Here is a 12955-nt window from a genome sequence, read left to right on the forward strand (position 1 = left end):
AGCCTGCCAAATTTCAGCCTTCTACCTACACAGGAAGTTAGAGAATTAGTGACGTTGCAAAGTTCAATATGGCGGCTGACAGTGGCGTCATACCACCTAAATAAGTATGTACATTGGTTTCGGTTAGCGCAGGGAAGCCGCCTACCAAATTTCGTGAAGATGGGGCCATGAATAAGAAAGTTCAACATGGCGGACGTTGTTGACTGTTATGACTGTAACACATAGAATTTCGAAAAGAAACCTGCTTAACTTTTGTAAGTAAGCTGTAAGGAATAAGCCTGCCAAATTTCAGCCTTCTACCTACACAGGAAGTTGGAGAATTAGTGATGAGTGAGTGAGTGAGTGAGTGAGTGAGTGAGTGAGTGAGTGAGTGAGTCAGTGAGAGCTTGGCCTTTTTAGATATATACATATACATACACACACACATATATATACATATACATATATATGCATATATATACATATACATATACTGTATACACTCACCTAAAGGATTATTAGGAACACCATACTAATATGGTGTTTGACCCCCTTTCGCCTTCAGAACTGCCTTAATTCTACATGGCATTGATTCAACAAGGTGCTGAAAGCATTCTTTAGAAATGTTGGCCCATATTGATAGGATAGCATCTTGCAGTTGATGGAGATTTGTGGGATGCACATCCAGGGCACGAAGCTCCCGTTCCACCACATCCCAAAGATGCTCTATTGGGTTGAGATCTGGTGACTGTGGGGGCCATTTTAGTACATACAACTCATTGCCATGTTCAAGAAACTGATTTGAAATTATTCGAGCTTTGTGACATGGTGCATTATCCTGCTGGAAGTAGCCATCTGAGGATGGGTACATGGTGGTCATGAAGGGATGGACATGGTCAGAAACAATGCTCAGGTAGCCCGTGGCATTTAAACGATGCCCAATTGGCACTAAGGGGCCTAAAGTGTGCCAAGAAAACATCCCCCACACCATTACACCACCACCACCAGCCTGCACAGTGGTAACAAGGCATAATGGATCCATGTTCTCATTCTGTTTACGCCAAATTCTGACTCTACCATTTGAATGTCTCAACAGAAATGGAGACTCATCAGACCAGGCAACATTTTTATAGTCTTCAACTGTCCAATTTTGGTGAGCTTGTGCAAATTGTAGCCTCTTTTTCCTATTTGTAGTGGAGATGAGTGGTACCTGGTTGGGTCTTCTGCTGTTGTAGCCCATCCGCCTCAAGGTTGTGCGTGTTGTGGCTTCACAAATGCTTTGCTGCATACCTCGGTTGTAATGAGTGATTATTTCAGTCAAAGTTGCTCTTCTATCAGCTTGAATCAGTTGGCCCATTCTCCTCTGACCTCTAGCATCAACAAGGCATTTTCGCCCACAGGACTGCCGCATACTGGATGTTTTTCCCTTTTCACACCATTCTTTGTAAACCCTAGAAATGGTTGTGTGTGAAAATCCCAGTAACTGAGCAGATTGTGAAATACTCAGACCGGCCCGTCTGGCACCAACAACCATGCCACACTCAAAATGCATTGAAGCAACTGCCATGTGATTGGTTGATTAGATAATTGCATTAATGAGAAATTGAACAGTTGATCCTAATAATCCTCTAGGTGAGTGTATATATACATATACACATATACATATATAGCAAAGTGTTAAAGAAGTAATGAAAAAGAAAAGGAAACATTTTAATAATAACGTAACATGATTGACAATGTAATTGTTTTGTCATTGTCATGAGTGTTGCTGGCATATATATATATTTATATATATATATATATATATATATATATATATATATATATATATATACATATCTACATATATACACACACACATATACATACACATCTATCTATCTATCTATCTATCTATCTATCTATCTATCTATCTATCTATCTATCTATATATACTGTCACACACGTGCGCATGGGAGGCAGCTAAAGGGCTTGAGTGAAGGCAGTTCGGAGGCATGCAGGGGTGTGGCAGAGTGCACTGACTCTTTTTCTCCCTTGCCTGTAGACCATTTCCGGGGGATTTCACCTGGCTCTCCTGACATCACTTCCGGGACTGAGCCAATGGAAGTCGGCCACACCAGCACCAGTCCCTCTGATGTCACGTCCGGCTATGAACCAATGGTGGAAGACCACGTGCCGGAGCCATATGACCTCACTTCCTGTCTCACCCTTTAAAACCTGCCCCTTTTCCTTTGTTTCCTCAATCTTGTTTTGGACTCAGTTGAATGCACTTCAGTGCTGATTATTTGTTAAAACGACTTTTGCAGCCAGGATACCACATTATACGGGTGGCTGCCCCAAACCTTTATCTGTCTATGTCTCGTTCTTGTGACAGTGGCGTAGTCGGCAGGATGGAGAAGGGGACAGGACCTGCAATACACCCAGGTGGGAGCGTACTGGGCCCGAGTATTCAGGCGGGGAGTGTGCCCCGTGGTTCGGCGTGACCCAGTGCGGGCTCCGCTCCCAGCACGCATAACTAGGCCACCTGGAGAGGCCAGGGAGTGTGCGGGTGGGGCTCACAGAATTGGGTTGCCATGGAGCGGGGAGGCAAAAAGGACTCAGTATGCTCTCTACTGGGGGAGAGTGCCTGTCTCCCTGTGAAACCAAAGCCCCATTTACCACCTAGGGGTGCCCCAGACTGGTAGGTGAATAAAATAAAAAAATGGAGGTTGGACCCTGAGCGGCCGACCAACAAACAAGCCTGGTCCTTATGGGCAACGGTAGGGCACTGGCTACGGCCATTGAAAACACGCCCTACCAAATAATAGAGCAGGTAGCTTGCTATCTGCTCCTGGAAGTGCTTCCCCGTGGCTTCACCCAGCCGGTCTGGGGCAAGCAGTTTAAGAACATGTCTGAGGTCATAGAGCTTCTGGAGACACAGAGGACGGCCTCACACTCTGAGGGAGCAGAACCGTCCTCATGTCAAACTCAGCCGGGGTACGTCCCAAGACCTAGCCCCTCCCTGTACAACCCGGAGCTTGTATTGGCGTCCGCGGTGCCGCGGGCGCGCAAACCGCTTGGAGACGAGGAGGAATGCAGGTGGAGGGCGAGGAGGGGTTGGTGTGCTCTGGTTAATCCGTTGGCGGTCCCACATACTGGCGTGGTGATCGTCAACGGACACAAGACCACAGGTTTGTTTGATTCCGGCAGCAACATTTCCATTGTTGCCCGCCGCTTTGTGCAACCGCAACAGTGGCTAAAATTTAAGACCGGTATAACCTGTGTCCACGGAGATATCCGCTGGTACAGGTCCGCCGCTTGTGTCATAAGTTACGGAGGGTCAGTTCGTAAACTCACCGTAGCTGTCCTACCGGATCCCCCACACCCGGTGATACTAGGGCCGGACTGGTCTAAAATTAAAAGCGGTGAGACACATACCACTCCCGGGGTTAATTTGGGCCTTGTTATGGACGGAGATGAACCGTCTCAAGCTGCCTCCACGCCGTGTAATCAGCCAGCAGAGAGAGACGAAGCGGTCGCCCTAACTGATGTGGCAACTCCCGGGCCGTCGCGGGCTGACACGTCATCTACCAACGCCACGGCAGAGCGGGAGGAAACCACGGCCATTGAGGTCGACGCTGACCCTCTCTCCGTGTTGCGTTTCCAATTTAAAGAAACGTCGGCTTCTTTTAGAGCAATGGAACGACGACTCCCTGAAGTTTGTAAAAAATGCAGTGGTCCTTGTCAATGGCCAGCGCACTGATCAGGGCCCTCACTTTGTGTTAGACAACGACCTTCTTTACCGTGTAGCGATGCATGATGGACAGGAGAGAAAGCTGCTGCTAATTCCACGTACCTTCCGGCGGCAGGTCTGCGAACTAGCACACGCCCACCTCCTAGGTGGCCACTTGGGCACTGAGAAAACTCTGGAGCGGATCAAGCTCCGTTTCTACTGGCCAGGAATTAATGAGGAGGTTAGTCGCTTTTGCTTCCTGCCCAGAGTGTCAACTGCGACAAATTCCTAGGAGGGACCGTGCTCCTCTCGTTCCTATTCCACTGATTGACGTTCCCTTCCACAGAATCGGGGTCGACCTGGTGGGACCCCTAGAGCCCTCAGCCCGAGGACACAAGTACATTTTAGTCCTCGTGGATTATGCTACACGATACCCCGAAGCTGTTCCGTTGCGCTCAGCTACCTCTAAAGCCATCGCACGGGAATTACTAGGGGTATTCGCGCGTGTGGGGATCCCCAAGGAAGTCTTGACCGACCAGGGTACCCCTTCACCTCGGAAACGTTCAAGGAGACTGCCAGATTACTGAAAATAAAGCATTTAAAGACCTCGGTGTATCATCCTCAAACCGACGGATTAGTAGAGAGGTTTAATCAAACTCTCAAGCAAATGCTGCGTAAGGTGGTCAGCGAGGATGGAAGGAACTGGGATCAGCTCCTCCCCCTCGTCCTTTTTGCCTATCGGAAGTCCCACAAGCCTCCACGGGTTCTCCCCTTTTGAACTACTGTATGGGCGACAACCTCGGGGCATATTAGATATTTTGAAAGAAGGCTGGGAAGAAGAGGCTCTTCCCTCTACAAACATACTGGAGTATATCGCGCGAGTTACGCGATAGATTTGGAAACATTCGGCCTCTCCTTAAAAGTCACATGGAGGCGGCTCAAGCGGCACGTCTCTTCGGGAGTTCCGCCCGGGAGATCGGGTCATGGTCCTAGTGCCTACCTCCCACTCTAAATTGCTTGCCCACTGGCAGGGCCCCTCGAAGTTAAGGAGAGGAAGGGACTGGTCGACTATTTGGTGAGTCAACCCAATCGTCGGCCAAAGGAGCGGGTTTATCATGTGAACCTGCTGAAACCGTGGAAGGACAGGGACCCCATCCCTCCTCCGCCAGCCCGCTCACTCTTCGCTCACACACACGACCTTAACTTCGGCACGGACTTAAGTCCCAGACAGCGGCAGGAGCTGGAAACAGTTATCCGGACCGTTCGGGAGGTAGTCAGTGAGAACCCCGGAAGGACCTCTCTGATTGAGCACAACATCGTGACAGAGCCGGGGTTGTTGTCCGAGAACGCCCGTATCGTCTTCCCGAGGCAAAAAAGGCTGAAGTGGAGCTTGAGATCAAGCGCATGCTGGAGCTAGGTGTGATTGAGGAAAGTTATAGTCCCTGGTCCAGCCCCATTGTGCTCGTCGGTAAGCCTGACGGAGTTGGAGGTTCTGCAATGACTTCCGTCGGCTTAATCAAGTCTCCCAATTTGATGCTTATCCAATGCCACGCGTGGACGACCTCCTCGAGAGGCTTGGACAGGCTCAATACCTGACCACACTTGACATGACAAAGGGTACTGGCAGGTTCCTTTAACGGACTCCACGAAGGAAAAACCGCGTTTAGTACCCCTAGCGGACACTGGCAGTATCGTGTCCTTCCATTTGGGTTACACGGGTCTCCAGCAACCTTTCAGCGTCTGGTGGACAAAGTGCTTCGGCCTCATAACTCATACAGTGCTGCCTACCTGGATGACGTGGTCATCTATTCCAGCACATGGAAGGAACACCTACAGCATGTCCAAGCGGTATTACGGACACTTGGTGAGGCCGGGCTCCGGATTAATCCCAGGAAATGCTTCTTCGGATTAAGCGAGGCCAAATATTTAGGCTACCTGGTGGGTCGGGGTACCGTAAGGCCACAGTGCTCCAAAATTGATGCCATTCTGAAATGGCCCCGTCCGCGAACCAAGCGGCAGGTCCAAGCCTTTCGGTTAGCGGGTACTACCGCCGGTTTGTACCCGGTTTTTCGGAGAGAGCGGTGCCCTTGACTGATTTAACAAAGAAGAGGGCCCGAACATTGTGGTATGGACTGAAAAAACAGGCGCTGCATTTGGTGACTTAAAGCAGGCCCTTACGTCCACACCTATTTTGATGGCACCTAACTTTTCTTTGCCTTTCATCCTCCAGACGGACGCTTCGGACACAGGCCTGGGCGCCGTGCTGAGCCAAAGCGTCGATGGTGTGGAGCACCCCATCATGTTCCTGAGCCGGAAACTGTTGGACCGGGAGACCAGGTATGCTGCGGTGGAGAGGGAGGCTCTGGCGATTAAATGGGCGATTACTCAGCTGAGGTACTACCTGTTGGGCCGGGAATTCACCCTTGTCACGGACCATGCACCTCTACAGTGGATGGCCCTCCACAAGGAGTCGAATCCGCGGGTCACCCGGTGGTTTCTTGACCTGCAGCCGTACAAGTTTTCTCTCGTTCATCGCCGGGCGCTCCACGCCAACGCTGATGCTCTTTCTCGGGTTCACGACCTCTCGGTTAGGTCGCCCACCCGTCGGGTCTGGGCTAAGGGGGGGCCTTGTCACACACGTGCGCATGGGAGGCAGCTAAAGGGCTTGAGTGAAGGCAGTTCGGAGGCATGCCGGGGTGTGGCAGAGTGCACTGACTCTTTTCTCCCTTGCCTGTAGACCATCCCTGGGATTTCACCTGGATCTCCTGACATCACTTCCGGGACTGAGCCAATGGAAGTCGGCCACACCAGCTCCAGTCCCTCTGATGTCACCTCGGCTATGAACCAATGGTGGAAGACCACGTGCCGGATCCATATGACCTCACTTCCTGTCTCCCCCTTTAAAACCTGCCCCTTTTCCTTTGTTTCCTCAGTCTTGTTTTGGACTCAGTTGAATGCACTTCAGTGCTGATTATTTGTTAAAACGACTTTTGCAGCCAGGATACCACATTATACGGGTGGCTGCCCCAAACCTTTATCTGTCCATGTCTCGTTCTTGTGACAATATATATATATATATATATATCTCCTTTGGGAGTGCGAGCAGCTGTTGCTGGGGGTGCCAGAATCCATCGAGGAAGAAAAATTAAAACATTATTTGTACAAAATCTTAATTTATCTATCCATTCCTAAATAATTAAATGGGCAGGCTATTTCATATCAGTGCAATACGCTGCTTGTTAAAACGGATGACTCCTACTCTTACGTGCACTTAGTGCTGTGTGGGTATTATGAACTATCATATCTGTTCAAGTTCTATTTAAATTTTAAATATAAGTATTTTTTATTTGGTCGACATAAATATGTTTAGTAGGAATCTAAGTTAAATTTAGTCATCAATGCATACATTTTTCTTCACCATAGAAATTTAAAGACTAAATTCAACTTCCATTCCTACCAAAGATATTTCTGGCGACTAAGCAGAACCTACTTATATCTAAATTAGAGCTATTGAGCTGTCTCCTGCCTGCCTGAATAAGTCACCCTCGCTTTGCTCTTACTTTTTTACCGTTCATTTAATCATGGCTAGTCGTGGAAAAATTATAACATGGAAGGAGGATTACACTGAGTATGGCTTTACCAAAACAATTATTGATGGCAAATAAAGTATCCATTATTAATAAAGCTTCAATTGGAGATCTGTTTTTCTGCGTTAACCTCATATTTTTTCATACTTCTTCTCAAACCAAGGGGGTGCGAGGTTAAAATCAATCGAGAAGTGCTGATATATGTATATTGAATATATTGAAATAGTTTTACTGTCAAATAATGCAAACAGTATGCGGCACGTGTTTCTCCCTAACTCTGAGCTCATCAGGCAGTACACACTCACTGCACCCACTTTCGCGAATCGAACCTCAGACGTCAGCGCTAAAGGTGAAGCCTCTCATGTTGCACCATGGTGTGTGGTTTGTTTATTTGACTGTATGTAGATCGGGGAGTGTATATATATATATATATATATATATATATATATATATATATATATATATATATATATATATATATATATATATATAGTTAGCCTGAGGGCTGATCGCACCCCAAATAGAGACAAACGCCCCTGGGAAAACCACAAACCCTGAAACACTGACTACCCTCACATTGCTCCTTATCCTTGCACTATAACGCGTAATACAAGCCTTGCGCGGTACTCTGCCGACTTATAAGCCTTGCAGCCTGTCAGTTTTGGAATTGATTGTTTGCTTTTATCTCTCTCTGCTCTTAGCTGAACTGTCATCTCTGACTTGTCATGGAGCACGTTTAAGTTCATGTGTTTGCGGTGTTTGAATAAAAACCCTTCTTGTCTCTACGACCTCCTGTGTATCTGTGCAAATCTGTGACCCAAGCGTGACAAGATATATATATGTATATATTACTTTTGAGAATGCAACGTATAGTTTTGTCCAGGAGGAAAGCAATGTTGCCTCAAATCAATGGCAACCTTTTGTAGGGTGTGTCCCTGAGACTTATTAATTGTCATCGCGAATCAGAGCCTTACTGGAAATTTGAGGCATTTCAATTGAAATGGGAGATCAGATGGTATAACTGTGATGCCAGGAACTCATTCAGAGTGTGGCGCTCTGCTGTTTTTTTTGTGTAGCTGACTTCACACAGCTTCTCCACTGCTTTATAAACGAACGCCATATAAGTCCATCGTTTCTCCTTGCTTCGCGGTTCTGTACTGTTTTATTGTTCATTTATTACGATTCTTATAGTTATTGTGTAGCTATTCGAGACTTGCTTTACTGTTCAGGTACCCATTTCCTTTATTTAATCCACAGATTGTACGTTATTTTTTGCTTGTTTATTACGATTATATAGATATTTATTGATTCCCTTCTTTAGCTGACTGCCTGCTCATATAAGACGCTCCACTGGTTTTTTGTGAAACAGCCTTTACACAGCTTCTCCGCTGTTTTATAAACGAACGACATATAAAGCCATCACCTTGTCAATTGTGTAATGCATTTTTTGAACAGGTTTGATGGATGGAAGTGATCACTCGTACTGCGTTCAGTCAGTTCACGTGAGCTGTTCTCTTGTGTGATGTTGCGATGTCCATGTCTTTATTTAATGTTAGCTAAGACCCGGCACTTAAAAGTTTCTCGCTACAGCAATTTGAATTCTGTTACAAAGTGATCCAAAGTCTCGTTTATACCTCGTGTCTTCTCATTAAACTTCTCGCGAATAAAGTATTCGGCGTTTTTCTTCAGCGCTCTTTGGGAGCTCTTCCTTCTTTTCTGCGTACTGCGGTCACAGTCAGTTCACGTGATTACGTGGGAGGCGTGATGATGCCACACGCAGCTCCGCCCCCCCACGGCCGTCGAGCTAACGTCCATTACAGTATATGAAGAAAAATAGGTTCCAGTTATGACCATTAAGAGTAGAATTTCGAAATGAAACCTGCCCAACTTTTGTAAGTAAGATGTAAGGAATGAGCCTGCCAAATTTCAGCCTTCTACCTACAAGGGAAGTTGAAGAATTAGTGATGAGTGAGTCATTCAGTGAGTGAGTCAGTGAGGGCTTTGCCTTTTATTAGTATAGATATAAGAATGTTAGTGCATTACAGTTGTAATGTACTGACATATTGAGCACGATAAAATAATAAGCTGAATTGACATGAACCAGAATGTTCCTTTTTGTGCTTTGTGTTGTCTAGATGAGTGGATACTTCTTTTGTCATCAGACATTGGACATATGGGTCAGTATTAACAGCTCTTTTTTTTCGATCCAAACACAAGAAAATGAACATTCTGAGACAAAGTCAGAAAAGCTGCCTTGGCAAATAACGAGCAGATCTCCTTACAGTTAAATCAGGCCCACTTTGTAAAGCAAGAGATACAAAGACTTTGAGCCATTTGCAGGCAGACAGATCAATAGTTCATTATCAGTAAAGCCAAAGAAAATGTTCTGTGTTATCCAGGCTACTCTCAGGGACACGCAGCCCCAGAAGTATCAGCAGTGGCTGACACTGTTGATGCGTGTTCTTCTGCAGGCAAGGAGTTTTGAAGACATCTGTAGTGAATAAAATTGAAATTTCAGGATAGCAGCAGAGATTCCTAATCCACTGCAGCAACACTCGCTTTTATTGCCCTGTAACTTAGATAATGAATTGGAAGCTCACAAATAACATCCAGATTCAGAGTACAGTTGTCCAGAGTACAATACAGTACAATTGGGACAACCTAGTTACTATATATTTATTACATCTGAGACCTTAACAAACATATTGTTTATTTTAGTAAGACAAAGCAGAAATGAAAAAAACTACATAATAGTAGGTTAATAAAGGCTTTGTTTGTGTTACATAGAAATAATAAGTGACTAGTGGATGCACTAGATCAAGACCTTATAGCCCCTAAAGTGTTACTGTATACTACTCTTAACTAACTTACAATAGTGACTGTTTAATGGTAATTTCTATTTAAAGCTGCTGTATAATCAAAACAGCCTAGCTCAGAACATCATTTTCTATGAGAAGTGTTGTGACTTAAAAGTTTTTTTTATCCATCCTGCTAATCAAAACATTTCTCACTTTGTTTGGAAAAATATGTTTTTACATCATCTGCTTTAAGATTATGTTTAAATTAAAGCTTGACTAATCACATTGCAATTCCCTATAACCCTAGCAACGGTCCATGTGTTTTCTAATTCCATTTGATACAAGTTGAGGTTTTAGGAGGAATTGAACCAATATTGGTAGCATTGGGTGCAAGGCCAAAAACAACGGCAGTTAATCTCATGGAAAACAGTAAATACGTAACTAGTGAGCCTATAATACAAGCAGAAAAAAATAATTACATTCATTATTAAAATTGTCAAACAAATGCTCAATAAATTGTTCCACACTTTTACAATTGGAACCTCAGTATCACAACATGTTTAGGACCATATTGTGAGTCACTGCTGGGAGCTGAACTACTAATGTACTTTAGTGCTCATTACCTGAACCACAAGTAGGGTCAATATTATAAATAAAAATAGACATAACATAATCATCTCCTTTCTGGGTTTGGACCTTGCATTATACCAAGTTTTGCTAGAATAATCTCTGCTTTGTGACCCTGATTTGAATAAATATGAGATTGAAATGGATGGATGGATTGATTGATAAAATGTTTCAGTCATGGCACCACAGATAACAATGTTGTTATATTCCCGTGTTGCAGAATATCAGCCATTTAAGTTGCTTGTATTTCTAAAGTGTGAAAAGATGCATTAAAGGTGAATCAGAGTTTGATTAGAAATGTTACAAACGGACCAAACATTTTTTTGCAGTTTGAGCACATATACAACTGCTGATTTTATCATGGTGTTTGAGTAGTTTCTTGGCCACAAGTTCTAAAAATCGCACAAAATGCAATATAGGTGCATACAGGTAAGCAAAACACAAAAAATGCAAGGAAGTGTGGTTCTTCTATGCCCGCTATGTTAGAATATGTTTTCTTTCATGAAGAGTGATCAAACAGGGAAGAGCCACATAATAAACATGAACAAACCACAGCACAATGGAGTCAGCATTTTCAGAAATCTTTGAGTTCGCCCATCCATGCTTAAACACCTTGCTGGCATTTAAAAAAATCTCCAGCTCTGGAGACGATTTTCAGAAGTATTCATTTTATTGGGATGAAAACATCGTGGTTGTGTGGACAAAAGGGAAAAAAAGAGACAAATATCTGCATTTTTAAAGAAGAACATACTAGTGTGGATGAGGCCTAATAAAGCAAGGGGAAAGGTCAGGCTGCGGAATATGCACCACACGATGAAACAGCTCGAGATCCTGGTTGGTAACCCCCCAGGTAAACACGCAGTCCAGTCCCACCCTCCGCAAATGACTACCTTCTGCAGGCAGGTGTTACATGGACATCCCCTTGGCCTGGTCCTGCCTCTCGGGTTCTGTAAGCTGGATCACCCTTAGAGAATCGTGCCACATGGCCGTAGTGCCATAACTGACACTCCCTCAAAACGCAGGTGATGTGCCTTGCTCGGGACTCCGTGTGCAAGCACTTTTTCAACACAAAGTCAAACCAGTGTTACCCAAGGATTCTATAAAGAAACATAGTACAGAAGGAGACCAGTCTTCATCTCAGGTCACTGGATAGCGTCCATGTCTTGCAACCATATAGCACAACAGGACGTACCAGGACTCTGTGAACTTGGTCTTTTTGCATAGATATCGAAAGCGCCACACACCCCTTTCCAGTGACCTCATGACCCCCCATATTATCCCTATCCATCTACTGACTTCATGGGAAGAGTCACCACAGACATGAATGTCACTGCCAAGGTAATTAAACCTCTCGATGAGGTCAACATTTGCTCTGCAAACAGACAAACTGCTGATGGCTGTGCCAAAGAGGTCATTAAAGGCATGGATCATGCTTTTATCCAGGTCAATCACAAAGCCAAGCACTCATTCTCTTGAGAGGCCTGATCAGAGCCTCCATTGACTCTGTGAAGATCACAACATCGTCAGCAAAGTCAAGATCCGTTAATCTTTCTTCACCAACAGATTCCCCACAAACCCTGAAACCCAAGACCCTGCCCAACACCCAGTCCATGCAAGCATTGAACCAAGTCAGAGCAAGAACTCACTACTGTTGAACCCCAGAATTAACTGGGATCTTGGTTTTTATCCAGGTCAATCACAAAGCCAAGCACTCATTCTCTCTAGAGGCCCGATCAGAGCCTCCATTGACTCTGTGAAGATCACAGCATCGTCAGCAAGGTCAAGATCCATGAATCTTTCTTCACCAACAGATGCTCCACAACCGCTGGAACCCAAGACCCTGCCCAACACCCAGTCAATGCAAGCATTGAACCAAGTCGGAGCAATAACTCACTACTGTTGAACTCCAGAATCAACTGGGAAAATGCAGAGGTTCTGCCTCCACTCTGCACAGCACTCACAGTACCAGTGTACAGGTTGGCCATGATATCCAGCAACTTCGGGAGGGATCCTGCAAAGTCTCAGGAAGTCTCACAGGGCAGCTCAATCAACTGAGTCTAATGCTTTATGAAAATCAACAAAGGCTGCAAAGAAACTCTACCAATAATTGCATTTACGGTCGATGAGAACCATCAGTGCCAGGACGCAGTTAATGGTAGACTTCTTTAGGCATAAAACCAGACTACTCTGTTCGTTGGTAGATGAGCAAGTGGTCAGAGATCCTATTGAGGATGACCCTAGCAAGGACCTTA

The sequence above is a fragment of the Polypterus senegalus genome, chromosome 2 (genome assembly GCF_016835505.1).
Source record: "Polypterus senegalus isolate Bchr_013 chromosome 2, ASM1683550v1, whole genome shotgun sequence".
Classification (NCBI taxonomy): domain Eukaryota; kingdom Metazoa; phylum Chordata; class Cladistia; order Polypteriformes; family Polypteridae; genus Polypterus; species Polypterus senegalus.